Source organism: Schistocerca americana, chromosome 8 (genome assembly GCF_021461395.2).
Source record: "Schistocerca americana isolate TAMUIC-IGC-003095 chromosome 8, iqSchAmer2.1, whole genome shotgun sequence".
Classification (NCBI taxonomy): Eukaryota; Metazoa; Arthropoda; class Insecta; order Orthoptera; family Acrididae; genus Schistocerca; species Schistocerca americana.
This window is the reverse complement of record NC_060126.1, coordinates 34,033,599-34,052,600: the sequence shown is the minus strand read 5'-3', so window position 1 is coordinate 34,052,600 and position 19,002 is coordinate 34,033,599.

The window sequence follows — 19,002 nt, the reverse complement described above, 5'->3', positions numbered from 1 at the left end:
ATATGGCATTTTTCCCCTTTCCTCAAATTACCATGCTTTTCGTTTTCTTCTTGTTACTCTCCATTCCATATTCTTCTAATTTTGTGTTTAGATGATCTAACATTTGTTCCATCTCTCTTGTACTCTCTGCCATCACAACATCTCGGGAAACAACAAGAAGAGCTTCAGTCACAATGGGTGCAGGCCGAACACAAGAAGAACGTAGATACAGGTACCATCGGTATAAAAGTTGCAACTTGCCGTAGCCGTGTTGGGAAAGTACCAGAGCTCCAAGCGCTGATAGAAAGCGCTGATGCTGAAATCGTTATAGGCACTGAAAACTGGCTTAAACCAAATATAAGCTCAGCCGAAATTCAGCCTGACGGTGTTCCTAAAGGATAGGCTAAATACGGTTGGCGGTGGCGTGTTTGTTGCTGTTAGAAGTAATTTATCTCGTCGCGAAATTAAAGTAGGTTGTTCCTGTTAGTTAGTATGTGCAGAGGTCATTGTTGGCAACCGCAGTAAAATAATAATTGGATCCTTTTAACTACCTCCCAATTCAGATGATAGAGTTGCTGAAAGGTCCAAAGAAAACTTGAGTTTGAATTCAAACACGTACCCGACTCATACGATTATAGTTGGTGATAACTTTTAATTTACCCTCTATATGTTGGCGAAAATACATGTTTAATTCGGAAGGTACGCATAAAACATCATCCGAAATTGTGTTAAACGCATTCTCCGAAAACTATCTCGAGCAGCTAGTTCATGAGCCCATGCGAATAGTAAACAGTTGTGAAAACACACTTGACCTCTTAACAACAAATAATCGTGAGGTAATAACGAGCATCAAAACGGATACAGCGATTAGTGAACACAGGGTTGTCGTAGCGAGATTGAATACTGTAACCACCAAATCCTCCAAATGTAAACGAAAAATATACCTATTTAAAAAAGCAAATAAAAATTCACTTGACATCTTCCTGAGAGACAATCTCCACTCCTTCCAAATTCATAATATAAGTGTAGACCAGATGTGGCTTGAATTCAAAGAAATAGTGTCGGCAGCAATTGAGAGATTTATATCAAATAAATCAACAAACGACGGAGCTGATCCTCCTTGGCACACAAAACGGGTAGAACACTGTTGTAGAAACAACGAAACCCATATGTCAAATCTAAACAGACGTAAAATCCCCATGATTGGTGATCTTTTACAGAAGCTCGAAGTTTAGTGCGGACTTCAATGCGAGATGCTTATAACAGTTTCCACAACGAAACTTTGTCTCGAAACCTGGCAGAAAATCCAAAGAGATTCTGGTCGTATGAAGTATCTTAGCGGCAAAAACAATCAATGCCTTCTCTGTGCGATAGCAATGGAGATACTATCGAAGACAGTGTTGCCAAAGTAGAGTTACTAAACACAGCATTTCGAAATGCCTTCAGAAAAGAAGAAGAGGTAAATACTCCAGAATTCGAATCGAGAACGGCTGCCAACAAGAGTAACGTAAAAGTAAATAACATTGGAGTAGTGAAGCAACTTAAATAACTTAATAGAAGGAAGTCTCCTGGTCCAGACTGTATAGCAATTAGGTTCCTTTCGGTGTATGCTGATGCATTAGCTCCATACTTAATAATCATATACAACTGTTCGCTCGACGAAAGATCCGTACCCAAAGACTGGAAAGTTGTACAGGTCACACCAATATTCAAGAAAGGTAGTTGGAGTAATCCACTTAATTACAGGTCCATATCATTAACGTCGATATGCAGCAGGGTTTTGGAACACATATTGTGTTTGAACATTATGAATTACCGCGAAGAAAACGGTCTTTTGGCACAAAGTCAACTTGGATTTAGAAAACATCGTTCTTGTGAAACACAACTAGCTCTTTATTCGCATGTAATGTTGAGTGGCATTGACAACGGATTTGAGATTGATTCCGTATTTCTGGATTTCCGGAAGGCTTTTGACACTGTACCACACAAGCGCCTTGTAGTGAAGCCGCGTACTTATGGAATATCGCTCAGTTATATGACTGGCTTTGTGATTTCCTGTCAGATAGGTCACAGTTCATAGTAATAGACGGAAAGTCATCGAGTAAAACAGAAGAGATTTCTGGCGTTCCCCAAGGTAGCGTTATAGGCCCACTGCTGTTCCTTATCTATACAGGGTGTTATTAAAAGGTACGGCCCAACTTTCAGGAAACATTCCTCACACACAAATAAAGACAAGATGTTATGTGGACATGTGTCCGGAAACACTTAATTTCCATGTTAGAGCTCATTTTAGTTTCGTCAGTATGTACTGTACTTCCTCGATTCACCGTTAGTTGGCCCAATTGAAGGAAGGTAATGTTGACTTCGGTGCTTGTGTTGACATGCGACTCATTGCTCTACAGTACATCGAGCAAATCAGTACGTAGCATCAACAGGTTAGTGTTAATCACAAACGTGGTTTTGCAGTCGGTGCAATGTTTACAAATGCGGAGTTGGCAGATGCCCATTTGATGTATGGATTAGCACGGGGCAATAGCCGTGGCGCGGTACGTTTGTATCGAGACAGATTTCCAGAACGAAGGTGTCCCAACAGGAAGGCGTTCGAAGCAATTGATCGACGTCTTAGGGAGCACGGAACATTCCAGCCTATGACTCGCGACTGGGGAAGACCTAGAACGACGAGGACACCTGCAATGGACGAGGCAATTCTTCGTGCAGTTGGCGATAACCCTGATGTCAGCGTCAGAGAAGTTGCTGCTGTACAAGGTAACGTTGACCACGTCACTGTATGGAGAGTGCTACGGGAGAACCAGTTGTTCCCGTACCATGTACAGCGTGTGCAGGCACTATCAGCAGCTGATTGGCCTCCACGGGTACACTTCTGCGAGTGGTTCATCCAACAATGTGTCAATCCTCATTTCAGTGCAAATGTTCTCTTTACGGATGAGGCTTCATTCCAACGTGATCAAATTGTAAATTTTCACAATCAACATGTGTGGGCTGACGAGAATCCACACGCAATTGTGCAACCACGTCATCAACACAGATTTTCTGGGAACGTTTGGGCAGGCATTGTTGGTGATGTCTTGATTGGGCCCCATGTTCTTCCACCTACGCTCAGTGGAGCACGTTATCATGATTTCATACGGGATACTCTACCTGTACTGCTAGAACATGTGCCTTTACAAGTACGACACAACATGTGGTTCATGCACGATGGAACTCCTGCGCATTTCAGTCGAAGTGTTCGTACGCTTCTCAACAACAGATTCGGTGACCGATGGATTGGTAGAGGCGGCCAATTCCATGGCCTCCACGCTCTCCTGACCTCAACCCTCTTGACTTTCATTTATGGGGGCATTTGAAAGCTCTTGTCTACGCAACCCCGGTACCAAATGTAGCGACTCTTCGTGCTCGTATTGTGGACAGCTGTGATACAATACGCCATTTTCCAGGGCTGCATCAGCGCCTCAGGGATTCCATGCGACGGAGGGTGGATACATGTATCCTCGCTAGCGGAGGACATTTTTAACATTTCCTGTAACAAAGTGAAGTCATGCTGGTACGTTCTGTTGCTGTGTGTTTCCATTCCATGATTAATGTGATTTGAAGAGAAGTAATAAAATGAGCTCTAACATGGAAAGTAAGCGTTTCCGGACACATGTCCACATAACATATTTTCTTTCTTCGTGTGTGAGGAATGTTTCCTGAAAGTTTGGCCGTACTTTTTTGTAACACCCTGTATAAACGATTTGGGAGAGCCGCGCGGAGTGGCCGCGTGGTTTGAGGCGCCATACCACGGATTGCGCGGCCCCTCCCGTCGGAGGTTCGAATCCTCCCTCGGGCATGGGTGTGTGTGTGTTGTTCTTAGCATAAGTCATTTTAAATAGTGTGTAAGTCTGGGGACCGATGACCTCAGCAGTTTAGTCCCTTAGGAATTCACACAGAATTGATTTGGGAGACAATCTGAGCAGCCGTCTTAGGTTGTTTGCAGATGACGTTGTCGTTTCTCGACTGATAAAGCCATCAAAAGATCAAAACAAATTGAAAACGATTTAGAAAACATTTCCGAATGGTGCGCAAATTGGCAGTTGACCCTAAATAATGAAAAGTGTGAGGTCATCCACATTAGTGCTAAAAGGAATTCGTTAAACTGCGGTTACACGATAAATCAGTCAAATCTAAGGGCTGTAAATTTAACTAAATACTTAGGAATTACAATTATGAACAACTTAAATTGGAAGGAAAACACAGAAAATGTTGTGGGGAAGACAAAACAAAGACTGCCTTTCTTGGTAGGACACTTAGAAAATGTAATAGAACCTACTAAGGACACTGGCCTACACTACGCTTGTCCGTCCTCTTTTAGAATAATGCTGTGGGATCCTTACCAGATAGGACTGACGCAGTACATCGAAAAAGTTCAAAGAAGGGCAGCACGTTTTGTATTATCGCGAAATATAGGAGAGAGTGTCACTGAAGTGACATAAGATTTGTGCTGTACATCATTGAAAGAAAGGCGTTTTTCGTTGCTACGGAATCTTCTCACGAAATTACAATCTCCAACTTTCTCCTCTGAATGCGAAAATATTTTGTTGACGCTGTCCTACATAGGGAGAAGCAAGCACCACGATAAAATAAGGGAAATCATAGCTCGTACGGACAGATGTAGGTGTTCGTTCTTTCCACGCACTATACGAGATTGGAATAATAGAGAGTTGTGAACGTAGTTCGATGAACCCTCTGCCAGGCACTTAAATGTGATTTGCAGAGTATCCATGTAGATGTAGATGAAGTGTTAATTTTATTGTTGACTTGTACTGTTGTTGTATTAATTGTCGTATTTTTTATTACTGGATAATATTATAAGGGGGTAGTTTGTGCTGTTGAACCATATGATAATTACACGAATATTTTGCCAGGATTTGTAAGCGGTAGGTCCTTGAGCTACGGCAATACGCGAACACGAGAAGTAAGTTTAAACAGTTTATAAACAAAAGGCTGATTATAAACACGCACGCTACGCGCACCCACCATCACTGTGTCTGGCATCCTAACTCCGGTTAGTTACCGTCGTATCGAAAGGCTCCATGGTGAGCTGAGGAAAAAGACGTATCCGCGCCCCAGGCCACGCTACTTAATACTGCCCGCTGCGGACGGCCGCCAGTCGCGTACTCTCCGTTACACTGCGACCGGAGGCGCGTCTACTGACCAAGCAAACTGTCAGCATTCCAGACAGGTCGGCTACCGAGAGCGTCTGACGTATCGTACGGCCGCGCGCTCCGTAGACCTTTATAATACTGTAATACACTACTGGCCATTAAAATTGCTACACCACGAAGATGACGTGCTACAGACGCGAAATTTAACCGACAGGAAGACGATGCCGTGATATGGAAATGATTAGCTTTTCACAGTATTCACACAAGGTTGGCGCCGGTGGCGACACCTACAACGTGCTGACATGAGGAACGTTTCCACCCGATTTCTCATACGCAAACAGCAGTTGTCCAGCGTTGCCTGGTGAAACGTTGTTGTGATGCCTCGTGTAAGGAGTAGAAATGCGTGCCATCACGTTTCCGACTTTGATAAAGGTCGGATTGTAGCCCACCGCGATTGCGGTTTATCGTACCGCGACATTGCTGCTCGCGTTCGTCGAGATCCAATGACTGTTAGTAGAATATGGAATCGGTGTGTTTAGGAGGGTAATACGGAACGCCATGCTGCATCGCAACGGCCTCATATCACGAGCAGTCGAGATGACAGGCATCTAATCCGCATGGCTGTAACGGATGGAACGCCATCCCTGAGTCAACAGATGGGGACGTTTGCAACACAACAACCATCTGCACGACCAGTTCGACGACATTTGCTGTAGCATGGACTATCACCTCGGAGACCATGGCTGGGGTTACCCTTGACGCTGCGTCACAGACAGGAGCGCCTGCGATGGTGTACTCAACGACAAACCTGGGTGCACGAATGGCGAAACGTCATTTTTTCGGATGAATCCCGGTTCTGTTTACAGTATCATGATGGTCGCATCCGTGTTTGGCGATGCACATTGGAAGCGTGTATTCGTCATCGTCATACTGGCGTCTCACCCGGCGTGATGGTATGTGGTGCCATTGGTTACACGTCTCGGTCACCTCTTTTTCGCATTGACGGCACTTTGAACAGTGGACGTTACATTTCAGATGTGTTACGACTCGTGGCTCTACCCTTCATTCGATCCCTGCGAAACCCTACATTTCAGCAGGATAATGCACGACCGCACGTTGCAAGTCCTGTACGGGCCTTTCTGGATACAGAAAATGTTCGACTGCTGCCCTGGCCAGCACATTCTCCAGATCTCTCACCAACTGAAAACGTGTGCTCAATGGTGGCCGAGCAACTGGCTCGTCACAATACGCCAGTCACTACTCTTGATGAACTGTGGTATCGTGTTGAATCTGCATGGGCAGCTGTACCTGTACACGCCATACAAGCTCTGTTTGACTCAATGCCCAGGCGTGTCAAGGCCGTTATTACGGCCAGAGGTGGTTGTTGTGGGTACTGATTTCTCAGGATCTATGCACCCAGATTGCGTGAAAATGTAATAACATGTCAGTTGTAGTATAATATATTTGTCCAATGAATACCCGTTTATCATCTGCATTTCTTCTTGGTGTAGCAATTTTAATGGCCAGTAGTGCAAATACAAAAGATATTTCCTTTACCCTGACAGGACACCCCCTGTAGGACATCCTCTTCCCAAGATTTTCTTACAGCAGTGGGAGGAGTAGACTGCCAGTTATCTGTATGCTCTGTAACTGTTAATTTGCGTTTTGTTATCCATATGTGCATGTTAACTTTATAAGTTCTTATATTTTGGGGAAATACCGTTTTGACAGTCTTGTACGCATATTGTGAAACATTACATTCTGTATTTTAGTTAAGCTCTTAATAATTTGGTAACATCTGTGTTGTATATGATTATAATTTTCGTTTTTAAATTAATTTAATAATAGGTCCCAACCAGAAACTAGTCATCAACTAAATAAAATTGCAAACTGTAATTTTGTATTGATTAACACAAGTTGCTGGCCTGCAATTATTCCAGCATGCTGGAAGTTCACAGCTTTATGTGTTCTACGCCTGTATTAGCATCTTCGCAAAGAGAAAAAAAGCAGTGCTCTTTGTGATGGTGAAAAAGGTTGACGTCCTTCAGAGGCTTCACACTAGCATTTTACTGACAATACTAAACATCATCTATCTAATATAAAGATTAATACTAATAACAATAATAGTAATATACTAAAACATGGAAAGTCTCAGTTACATTCATACCTGTGTACGAGTTAAAAATGGCTACGCTGTGTGCCCATAGGCTTCAGTGGAGTGCCGTGTAACGAGAGCGTCCACGGTGATGTGTGTGTGAAATCCTACAGGACTTAACTGCTAACATACACACCACTTAACCTAAAGTATCCTATGGATAAACACACACACCCATGCCCGAGGGAGGACTCGAACCTCCACCGGGATCAGCCGCACAGTCCATGACTGCAGCGCCCCAGACCGCTCGGCTAATCCCGCGCCGCACACGGTGATGTCACAGCGCACAGCCCACCTGCACGTGATCCCTGCTGTGTGTTCTAGCATCTGTGCTGCCATCTACAGGTCACCGACTTCACGGTAGGGGTCAAGCACAAGAGGGTCTGTGACGTCACTGTGGACCCTCTCGTCCCGCCGCACTCCGTTGAAGATTACAGGCACACAGCACAGTCGTGTTCAACTCGTACAAACATACGAACGTAATCAAGAGTGTTTTAGTAGATATATTACTGTTGTTCTTTTTATTATTAAGCTTTATGTTAGTTCGATTATTTTTTTCTATTGTCAGAGAAATGACAGTGTAAAGCCTCTGAAGGAGTTCACTCGCTTTCACCATCTCAGAGCACACCGCTTTTTTCTGTGAGGGAAGACGCTCAAACAGGCTTAGACCATGTTGACCTCTAGCATGGAGAAACTTCCTTATAATACTATTTTAAACTCTTTAACTGTATTAACAAGTTTTCTTTTTCTATTCTCGAAAGTTGTGTGATGACCTTCCTTAAACTTTTATCAGTTTTTGCCTTTGTTCAATTCAGTTAGCTTTTTTTTCAGTATTCCCTCATTTTCTCCCTATGAAGTCTCTTCTTTTCTTCTGTCCATGTTGTTCCAGATTTTTTATTTCTTCTGCTTTGAAAGCCTTCCAAATTTAGGATTTTATTTTTAAAACGGTTTCTTTCTGCTATTTCTGATTTCTTGATGTTTTTTCTATATTTTCTTTTGTAATATTAGCTGTAATGGTGTTGTATCTGATCACTTTCTTGGTCGCCTTTTTTGTTTGCTTATTGCCTTTGCATTTTTTCCTTGTTGATAGCTTTCATTCCAATGAAAATGCGTACCTTTATGAATCACGTCATAGAAAAGTCTTCCATTCCTGGAACTTCTCATTTACCTTATAAAAACTTTTAGGTTACGATCAATGAGACTGCTGTGGGATGCTGAAACTGTCTTTCCATTTTCAAAACAAATTCCATAAAACTTTCAATTGGCTTCATTAAAGATCATATTGAAATTGTTTGAAGTCAGTTCTTTCCCGAAACATTTACATGATCAATTACTTTACCATAAAAATGTGCTAATCGAGGGAGATTGTGTTTAACCCTGTCAGTAGCTGTGGAACATTTTCCCCTTTGTATCCGATTAAATTCTCAGAAGTTTCTCCCACTTCTGAAAAAAATCTCTTCAACTCCCGCGTAGTCACATTCACTTTCCTGTAGATAGTAAGTGTCTTTCTTCTCAGAAGACGACCCTTCTACAGTCATATCACAAGTTTCTGGCAATACATTAGCACTTGAAGCATCAAATTCTTTCTCAGCGTTGTATGTAATATTTGACAGAATTTTGCTCGTGCTGACGTAATTCCTTGGGAGACAGTGATAGGCAAGGATGGTCATAGAATTTCCTCAGTCCTCTTACTTTGAAAAAGTAACTCTCAAGAAAATCTTGACTGCATCGTGAAGACATTACGTAGTTGTAGCCTTCCAATTCTGCATCGCCGTTCTTCCCAGAAGAATTTTCCACGGCCTTGTCTGTGAGAACAGGCTATGTTGTCTTGGTTGGGGTGCCAGATGGGACCACCAGAGAAGCAAGCCTCTTCGGTAGGCAATCTGCCACATCCTTCACTTGGTTCAGCGTCCCTTTAAACAATGTGTGCACCCATGCTACACCTGAGGTGGAACAAGGGGGAGCACACTCTGGAAAGACACGTGCCACATCTCCACACCTGAGGTGCTGCCGTCCTCTTGTGCCGTTGCATACGCAGCCGCAAACGTGTCCAAAGATGTACATAAATCTCAACCATTTCACCACTACTAGCAGAGTTATATTTCTAATTATTTTATGTCTAGAATGTAAATAAAGACTTTCCTTATATTGCAACATTAGATACTTTTTACATCATGTGCCTGTGGCGGTTTGATCTGCCTGTGCTTCCCACACAAACTGGAAAAAAGCGATTGCCTATGGGCATTAGCCATCAAAACCTGCTTCCCTTATCAAGACCAACATTTTGCATAATACTGTGGATAGTGGGGAGCTAAGAGAGTTTTTTGATCCCCAGTTCAGGGTTTTGATAACATTGTGTATCAACAGCCACATGGCTTTATTATGGGTAATTGCCTCTCAGGCTTACTGGCTGACATTTTCACTAATAACTTGAGAACAGAATTTTTAATCTGAATCAGGATCTCTCTGATGACATTGTTTTTACAGAAGATGTTTTCACGATTATGAGGAGCACTTATGATAAGGTTGAGTCCGTTTTTAATTTATTCAGTGTGCGCCACATGAAGACTAAGAACATGTTGGAACTTGGGGATGATAGGAAATTGAGTTTTCTGGATTTAATTATTACAAGAAGAAATGAAAGGCTCAGCTTCTCAATTTTTTGAAATTCGACATAATCTGGTGCTAATATATGCAATGATTCCAATCATTCCATTAGACACAAGTTAGTTTACTTTTATAGTATGATGTCATGACTATTGAGTTTACTTCTAAAGAAGGATGAAGTTAATAAAGAGTTAAACATTTTGAAGCAGATTGTAGTGGCTAATGGTTATAAGCAATTGCTGATTTCCGATTTGCGTAGGAAGCATAGGCACACGAAACCACCATGGATACATGATAGAAAAGCGTATCTAATGTTGCAATATGAGGAACCAATCTCTGAAAAGTTGGTCTGCTACTCCCCTAAAAGATTTAGGATAGAATTCTGGATGTGTGAGCCACTAAGGTATAAGTTGACACGTAGACTCGGTAATCAGGAAGGTGGTCAGAGGGATGGTAAATATAGTTCGTCAGGCGTATATAAGTTGCAATGTCAATCCTGTGAATTATTTTATACTGAACAAATGGGAAAAAGATTTGTCATTGTTTGAAAGAAAGGAAAGCATATGGAATGGGACCTTCTAAAACGGCGTGTTTGGACAGCATTTAAAAAATGAGGTTAATATAGATAACACACTATAGGTTTTGCCTTACGCATAGAAAGATATGCAGTTGGTTATTTTGGAGGAACTTGAGATTTTTAAGAGCAAAATCAAGAAAATGGAAAAAGTTTTCAACGAATAAATCAGTTTTCAGTTTAATCCATTCTTTGCCATGTTCGATGATGATGGATAATCCTTACTCTCTTTCCCTTCCACTTACCCCTTTGTCGTCTCCGCCAACCCCTTGACTGCAAGTTCTTGTATACCTGATTTCCCACCCACCCTCCCTTTTCCTATTCCTATCTCCCCCACCCCCACTCCTCCAACTCTCCTTTTCTAATAACCTTGTACCAATATTTCGTTCCCCAGTTTTATTGTCATGAACCAAGTCCAGCTTCTGACATTTTCATCCATCTGCCTACCGCACACAGCTCTTGAAACCCCCACACTTCCTACTTTTGCATTCTGCCTCCTTTCCCTCTCTCCTTCCACTTTCCCTTGACCCATCTGTCTGTAGTTCGGTTCTTGCAATTACATGTGCTCTCCCCCATTAATGTGTTCCATTGCTGATATACTGAGGAGTAAAACTTTTGATTTCAGTAAACACTATTGTCTGTGGTGTGTGAGGCTGGACAACAAGGTTTCTGTGTGTGTGTATGCAGATTATGACACTCATTTTACTTGTTGCTCATGTGGTCTTCACTACTAAATAATTTTAAAAAAATTTTGGGTAATTTTTTTGTTAGCATATTTCCATATGATTACTCCAGTAAAATATACAATGGAAGTTATATTTTATGTTCTCCGATTTTGCGTTTTCTACATTTCTATGTCATAAATTCATAGCCCCTTTCAGAAAGATCAATGCTAAAAATTCCCAGATTTTCTCACTAAGATTTGCCTCGATTTTACGTTCTTATTTGACATCCCGCTTGACTATGCTCCGTTTTCTTCATATTGAAATTTGATGTGTCTGAATGAGTTATAAGAGGCACAAAAGATAGACAGTTTGCATCTCAGGTGGTGGGTGGTCTCTGGGGAGAGGAGAGATATGAGACAGGAAGTGCTGACATCATCCTCGATCAGCATTGCCAACACAGCTTCCAGCGTTTAGCTTCGCCACCCAGTTATGATGCAACTACTGGTAGGAGGCGACAGCAATGGAGAAACAAGGCAGTCAATGTGAAGGAAGTGTTCTGGACTGAGCCAATACGTGATGAAATGACAGAGCTGCCATCTATCCTTGTGCTAATAACAGGTCAGTCTCATCTTTTTGCACGTATTTACGATGTACCATATTCAGGAACAATACCAATCATCAGCCTTTTAAAGTCACACACTGAGTCTCAAAGAATATGGTCGACTGGAATCCAGGAAACGACGGCTATTTCCAGCTAGTGAGCTCTCATTGGCTGATAACTTCTTATCTCATCCAATACCCAGTGCAGTAACTACACCACACTAATACATATAAAATGTGCTCGCCTGCAGTCAGCGTAGGCTATTCCATTTGCTATGTGTGGCACCACAATTAGCAATACGTTTTAAGTTAACAGATATGCAATAGCTTGCTCAGCTCTGTTGCAGTCCTGAGTGGTGATAGCATTGTGATGGCAGAAAAATTGTTATAAATGTAACAAATGGTTGGGACATAGAAACATTGAAATCCATTAGTTGTACACATACGTCCTTTCACAAAACCTAGTGTGTTTACACTACAGCAAGTGAAAAGTTTGAAGGCAAATGGTGTGTGTTGACAATACTGCAAAATGCTCCACTTTGACCACTCAGCACAATGAACAAGCAAAAGTTTACAAGCAGTGAAATGAATACACTAGACATCACCATGGTATGCTGCACTGCCATTGGCTACAGAAAGAAAACACACACCTAACATATTAGATTCCAATGCTTTTCATCATATTTCACAGTTTTTGGTTTAATCCCCCATGGTCAAAAATTTTTGCCTTTTTTCTGGGTGAGCTCAAAGGAAAAATCTCTCAAATGTTTTGGCATATAATTTGTGGTTGTAACATGTTGCAAAATAGCTCTATTACCTCGAATCCAGATACCAATTTTTTGACGAGTTTTCGCTTGCTGTTACAAATCTATGATTTTTTAAGAACTGATCAAATTCGTTACCAAAAAAGTATTATGTAAATATTGTATTGTACGTATAGTTTGCTTCACTTATTCAGATTTTAGTCCGCAGCTCGTGGTCATGCGGTAGCGTTCTCGCATCCCACGCCCGGGTTCCCGGGTTCGATTCCCGGTGGGGGCAGGGATTTTCTCTGCCTCGTGGTGACTGGGTGTTGTGTGATGTCTTTAGGTTAGTTAGGTTTAAGTGGTTCTAACTTCTAGGGGACTGATGACCATAGATGTTAAGTCCCATAGTGCTCAGATCCATTTTTGAGATTTTATACACTGTGTTGGAGGGGATTACGATTTTCAATCCTATATCCCAATTACATATGTTTTTGGTCGTATTTAACATTTTCCTTGATTCTGAATTTCCATGAGTTTTGCACTTTTTAAGTCTGCACTGCACAAAAACATAAAACAGGGTTTCATTTTGATTATAAAAACGGCAAATAGTGGCTTTTGGTCCAATTTCAATAAGCTTGTTTTGCTGCTGTTGATTGTATATTATTTACATTCTTGGTGTACTGCCTGTTGGCTTCTGTCTTGAATTCTTCGGCCGATATTTGTTTGATGGTTTTTCTAACAATTCGCCAGCATGATTGGCTGGCATTGTCTAAGCTGCACCATCCACTGTTGGTGGTGGACTGGAATTGAGCTCGTCGCCACAGATTACATGTACCTGGTGCGCCATTGTCCAGTCATTCCCTTCTTGCTACCTGCAACAGTCATTTGCTGCAGCACAGGAATACATGATCTGTTCACCTTGGAGCTTTCCGCTTTCTTGTTGAAGCTATTGTCATGTTTGTGTATTTCTATAGCTTCTCTGAACAAGCAGGTATGATAGCTCTCCTCTACAGCGAGAACGTCCGTGTCGGCGAATTTGACTATGTGGTCGGTCTTATACAGTGTGTGCTCTGCCATGGCCAGTTTCTGCACTTGACCCAACTTGCAATTACGCTTATGTTTGTTGATCCTGTTGTTGATTGATCATCCAGTCACTGCAACATAGACTTTTCCGCATGTATATAGTATTCGGCATATTCCCAACATTGCAAGTGGGTCCCTTTTCTCATTTTCAGATCTGAGACATTCTTTGTTCTTGTTTGTCAGTTTATAGTGTTTCCACTTCGTTTGTGCAAATATATGTAGCTGATTCTGTCCAGCACTCTGGTATCTTCTTCGAGCAACTTTTTGAACCACAGACACTGGGCTTAGCACCTTGTAAACCTAGGGTGTGATACAGATAAATCAGTGGTACCTTTGTTATGTGGAGGTGTCATGAGGAACAGCTCGGTGACTTCCTAAGGTACTTGAACAGTCTCCATGCCAACATAAAATTTGCCATGGAGGTACAAAAGAACAAACAGCTACCCATTCTAGATGCGCTGGTCATGAGGCATGATGAAAACCTGGGACACAGCATGTACTGAAAACCAACACACACAGACTGATACCTGCACAGTGTGTCAAAGCACCACCCAATCCAGAAAATAGGCACCAATAACACACTTGTAATGTGAGCAAGATGAATATATAAGCTGCAGCACCTGAAACTTGAGATGCAACACCTGGAAAGTGTTCTGAGGAGCAATGAGCCCTCCACAAGTTAGATAAAAAGTGTTGGGGAGTCAAACACTCATCCTACATAGGAAAAAGAAATGTTGGGTACGGCCTATCTGCCATACATTCCCAGAATGATGAAGAGTATTGAACTTATATTGCACAAACACGGATATTATCGATCTTATATTGCCCAAACATGGCGTACTGATTATTTCTAAACCGATAAAGAAGGTCAAAGAGTGTCTCAGATTCGCAAAGGGGGAAAGGAACCCACTTGCAATGTTGGGAATATATCGCATAATATATACATGCAGAAAAGTCTACGCTGTAATGACTGAATGATCAATCAACACCATCATCACTGTACATAAGCAGCATTGCAGGTTACGTCAGATGGAGAAATTGGCCATGGCAGGCCATGCACTATGTGAAGCCGACCACATAGTAAAATTTGCCGACATGGGAGTTGTCACTGTACAGAATGTCTATCACATCTGCTTGTTCAGAGAAGCTATGTTGTTGTTGTTGTTGTTGTGGTCTTCAGTTCAGAGACTGGTTTGATACAGCTCTCCATCCTATTCTAACCTGTGCAAGCTTCTTCATCTCTCAGTACCTACTGCAACCTCCATCCTTCTGAATTTGCTTAGTGTATTCATCTCTTGAACTCCCTCTACGATTCTTACCCTCCACGCTGCCCTCCAATACTGAATTGGTGATCCCTTTATGCCTCAGAATATGTTCTATCAACTGATCCCTTCTTCTAGTCAAGTTGTGCCACAAATTCCTGTTCTCCCCAACTCCGTTCAGTACCTCCTCATTAGTTACGTGATCTACCCATCTAATCTTCAGCATTCTTCTGTAGCACCACATTTCAAAAACTTCAATTCTCTTCTTGTCTAAACTCTTTATTGTTCGCATTTCACTTTCATACATGGCTACACTCCATACCATTACTATATGACACTTAAATCTACACTCGATGCTAACAAATTTCTCTTCTTCAGAAACGCTTTCCGTGCCATTGCCAGTCTACATTTTATATCCTCTCTGCTTCGAACATCATCAGTTATTTTGCTCCCCGAGTAGCAAAACTCATCTACTACTTTGTCTCATTTTCTAACCTAATTCCCTCAGCATCACCTGATTTAATTCGACTACATCCCATTATCCTGGTTTTGCTTTTGTTGAAGTCTGTCTTATATCCTCCTTTCAAGACACTGTCCATTCCGTTCAACTGCTTTTCCCCGTCCTTTGCTGTCTCCGGCAGAATTGCAATGCCATCGGCAAACCTCAAAGTTTTTATTTCTTCTCCATGGATTTTAATTCCTACTCCGAATTTTTCTTTTGTTTCCTTTATTTCTCGCTCAGTATATTGATTGAATAATGTCGGGGATAGGCTACAAACGTGTCTCACTCCATTCCCAACCACTGCTTCCCTTTCATGCCCCTCGACTCTTATAACTGCCATCTGGTTTCTGTACAAATTATAAACAGCATTTTGCTTCCTGTATTTGACCCCTGACACCTTCAGAATTTGAAATATTCCAGTCAACATTGTCAAAAAGCTTTCTCTAAGTTTACAAATGCTAGAAACTTAGGTTTGCCTTTGCTTAATCTATCTTCTAAGATAAGTCATACGGTTAGTATTGCCTCACCTGATCCCACATTTCTACTGAAACCAAACTGGTCTTCCCCGAGGTCGACTTCTACCCGCTTTTCCATTTGTCTGTAAGAAATTCGTGTTAGCATTTTGCAACTGTGCCTTATTAAACTGATAGTTTGGCAATTTTTGCACCTGTCAACACCTGCTTTCTTTGTGACTGGACTTATTATATTGTTCTTGAAGTCTGAGAGTATTTCGCCTGTCTCATACATCTTGCTCACCAAATGGTAGAGTCTTGTCACGGCTGGCTCTCTCAAGGCTATCGGTAGTTCTCGGTAGTTCTAATGGAATGTTGTCTACTCCTAAGGCCATGTTTCAACTTAGGTCTTTCAGTGCTCTGTCAAACTCTTCACACAGTATCATATCTCCCATTTCATCTTCATCTACGTCCTCTTCCATTCCCATAATATTGCCCTCAAGTACATCGCCCTTGTATATACCCTCTATGTACTCCTTCCACCTGTATAGAAGCTATAGAAATACACAGATATGAAAGTAGCTTCAACAAGAAAGAAGGAAGCCTCATGGTTAACACATCATGGATTCCCGTGCCGCAGCACATGATCATTGGATGTAGCAAGGGGAGAAACACATCGGAAATGATCACAGAAATGCCGTGTGACGTTGGTGGGTCAGGAACATATAACCTGAGGCTGCGAGACTGACTTCAGTCCACCAACAACAGTGTGGGGTGAAGCTTTGACAATTCCAGCCACTTGCGCTGACGAAACTGTAGTGTCCTGCGGTCGGCAGGAAAGAACTAACAGTCAATTTGAACACACTTTATTACAATTAAAGAAAGTAACCCCTTCTTGGCATACACTAAGCTGTAAATGCAAAACCAACAAACCTCCAACACTGTGGTAGCAAACAGATACGGAAAACTAGACAACGAAGGAAAACACAGACCAAAACTATTCTACAAAATACAAGTTGCTACAACAATTCTACGGCGTGTGAGTACACGGCTAGGGCCGGCTGAAGTACTGGCCGTAGCTGTACCTAGCGGTTGGTAAACACCGCCGGTCTGACTGTCTAGGCGTGCGTATAAAGCCAGGTCGGCGGAGTGCTACAACAGTCATATGAGTTCTGATTAGTAGACACTTGTCAAATGTTGGTCGGCGAAATAGAAAATATTTGGAAAGTCTGTCACTGTCTCTTTCCGCTGGCGATGTTTCTCTCCGCGCTGCTGCAAAGGTGTTTGCAACCCGTCTTGCGTGTCGGTTCTGCGGGCCCTCTAACAACAAGGGGCCGCTACGACAGAAACGTCAGAAAAATCATCAAACACATGTCATCCAAAGAGCGGGAGACATAATGACTGGAGCCAACAGGCAGTTTGTCCACAAGTGACCACATATGCCTTAACAATTTTGCCACATTTTCCCACTTGACCCATTTCTGGGCCCCTTCATCTTCATGCTTCCCTACCCCCATTTTCCCAGTCCTCCATCCTCCCTCCTTGTCTCTGCCCCTATATCTACCACTCTTCCTTCTAGACCCACCCACACCCCCATATGCCTGTGAGTGTGATTGTGGTCTGCCTTCCCCTAGGATAACCAGTACAATTTTTGGCACATTGTGAAAACAGCTTAGCAAGTAAATGTCTGTTTTTATCTGGGAAACATTGAAAAATTGTTTTATCTTCTGTAGTTGTTCATTTACACTTTGTTATACATATGTGTATGTTATCTTGACACAGTAAATATATTTTGGGAAATACCATTTTAATATTGTGGCACTTAATAATTTGGCAACACCTGTATTGTACATGATTGTAATTTTAGTTTTCTGTCCTGCAGGATGATTTGTAAATGGGTCCCAACCTGAAATTAGTTGTTGAGTGAATAAAAATGAAATTTACAACTTTTGCTGATGGCCGTTGTATTGACATAAACTGTATCAATGAGAAACTCATATAATGCCATTTAAAACTCTTTAACTGTATTAACAGGTTTCCTTTAACTATTCAGGGAAATTATGTTACTGCATTTTTTTCAGTAAAGTGCATGGCCTTAAGAAACAAATTACAGCAAAGTCCTCTACTCCTGAAATATCTCATTTACAGCGTCCTTTATCCTTACAAACCCTTCTGGCTTATGATAAATGAAATTGATGTGGAATTGTTGAAACTGTCTTTTTATTTTTAAAGTGAATTCCATTGCTTCATTAAAGGCCCTTTTCAAATTGTTTGAAGCCAGTTCTTTCCTAAAAGATTCGCATGATCAACTACTTTACCATGCAAATGTGTTGCTTCTGAGTATTTTGGTTTAACTCTATTACTACATATTCTGCAATCATATCTAACAGCTCAGATTTTCTTTCAAATCTGGAACATTTTCCCGTTCATTTTCAGTGCAATTCTTAAAAATGTCTCCTACCTCAGAAACAATCACTTCTATTTCCTTTTTGCCACATTCACTTTCCTGTAGGCAATAAGTGCTTTGCTTCTCAGAAGACTGCACTTCTACTGTTGTATCTTGAGATCCCACCAATGTAGTGAAGTATCAAATTCTTCCTCATTCTGTCATTTACTAATTAATAGCATTTTGCTCGCATTGCAGTTTTTGACTATTGAGTGTGGATTTCTTGATACTTTGTAGTAGTTTCTTTACAGTACTTCCACAGAACTTGCAAAATATATGTGCAACTTCTTGTGGATTAGAGACTCTAGAGTTGTCGTGGATCAGAGTTGTGTTTTCACATTCACAAGGCAGTTGGTTTGTTTTATTTCTTATGATATTCCACACCGCCATTGCTTTGTTTGAGAGTGTTGTCACACAGTTGTAATTTGCTGTTGGCTTGACTTTTAATCTTAATATTCTCTCTTGAGAGGCGTTAATATTTGTATTTTTAAGTGCTTCAGCAGATCTCTCTTCCTTCTTCAGTAACCTTAACGCCAGTTGTTATCCATGGCTTCCTTTTGCGTTCTTTTGATTTAATATCTTGGAATTGGAGAAAAAAAGCAATATTAAAGTGGCACAGGATTTTTTCTATTTTTTGTCTGCTTCATACACATCATTCCATTTTATTGCTGCTAGGACATCATTGATTATTTTCATATTATCACTGCCACAACTTCTTGTTTTAGTTGTGTATTTTTTGTTGCAGCTTGAAGGAAGGATATTTGTAAAG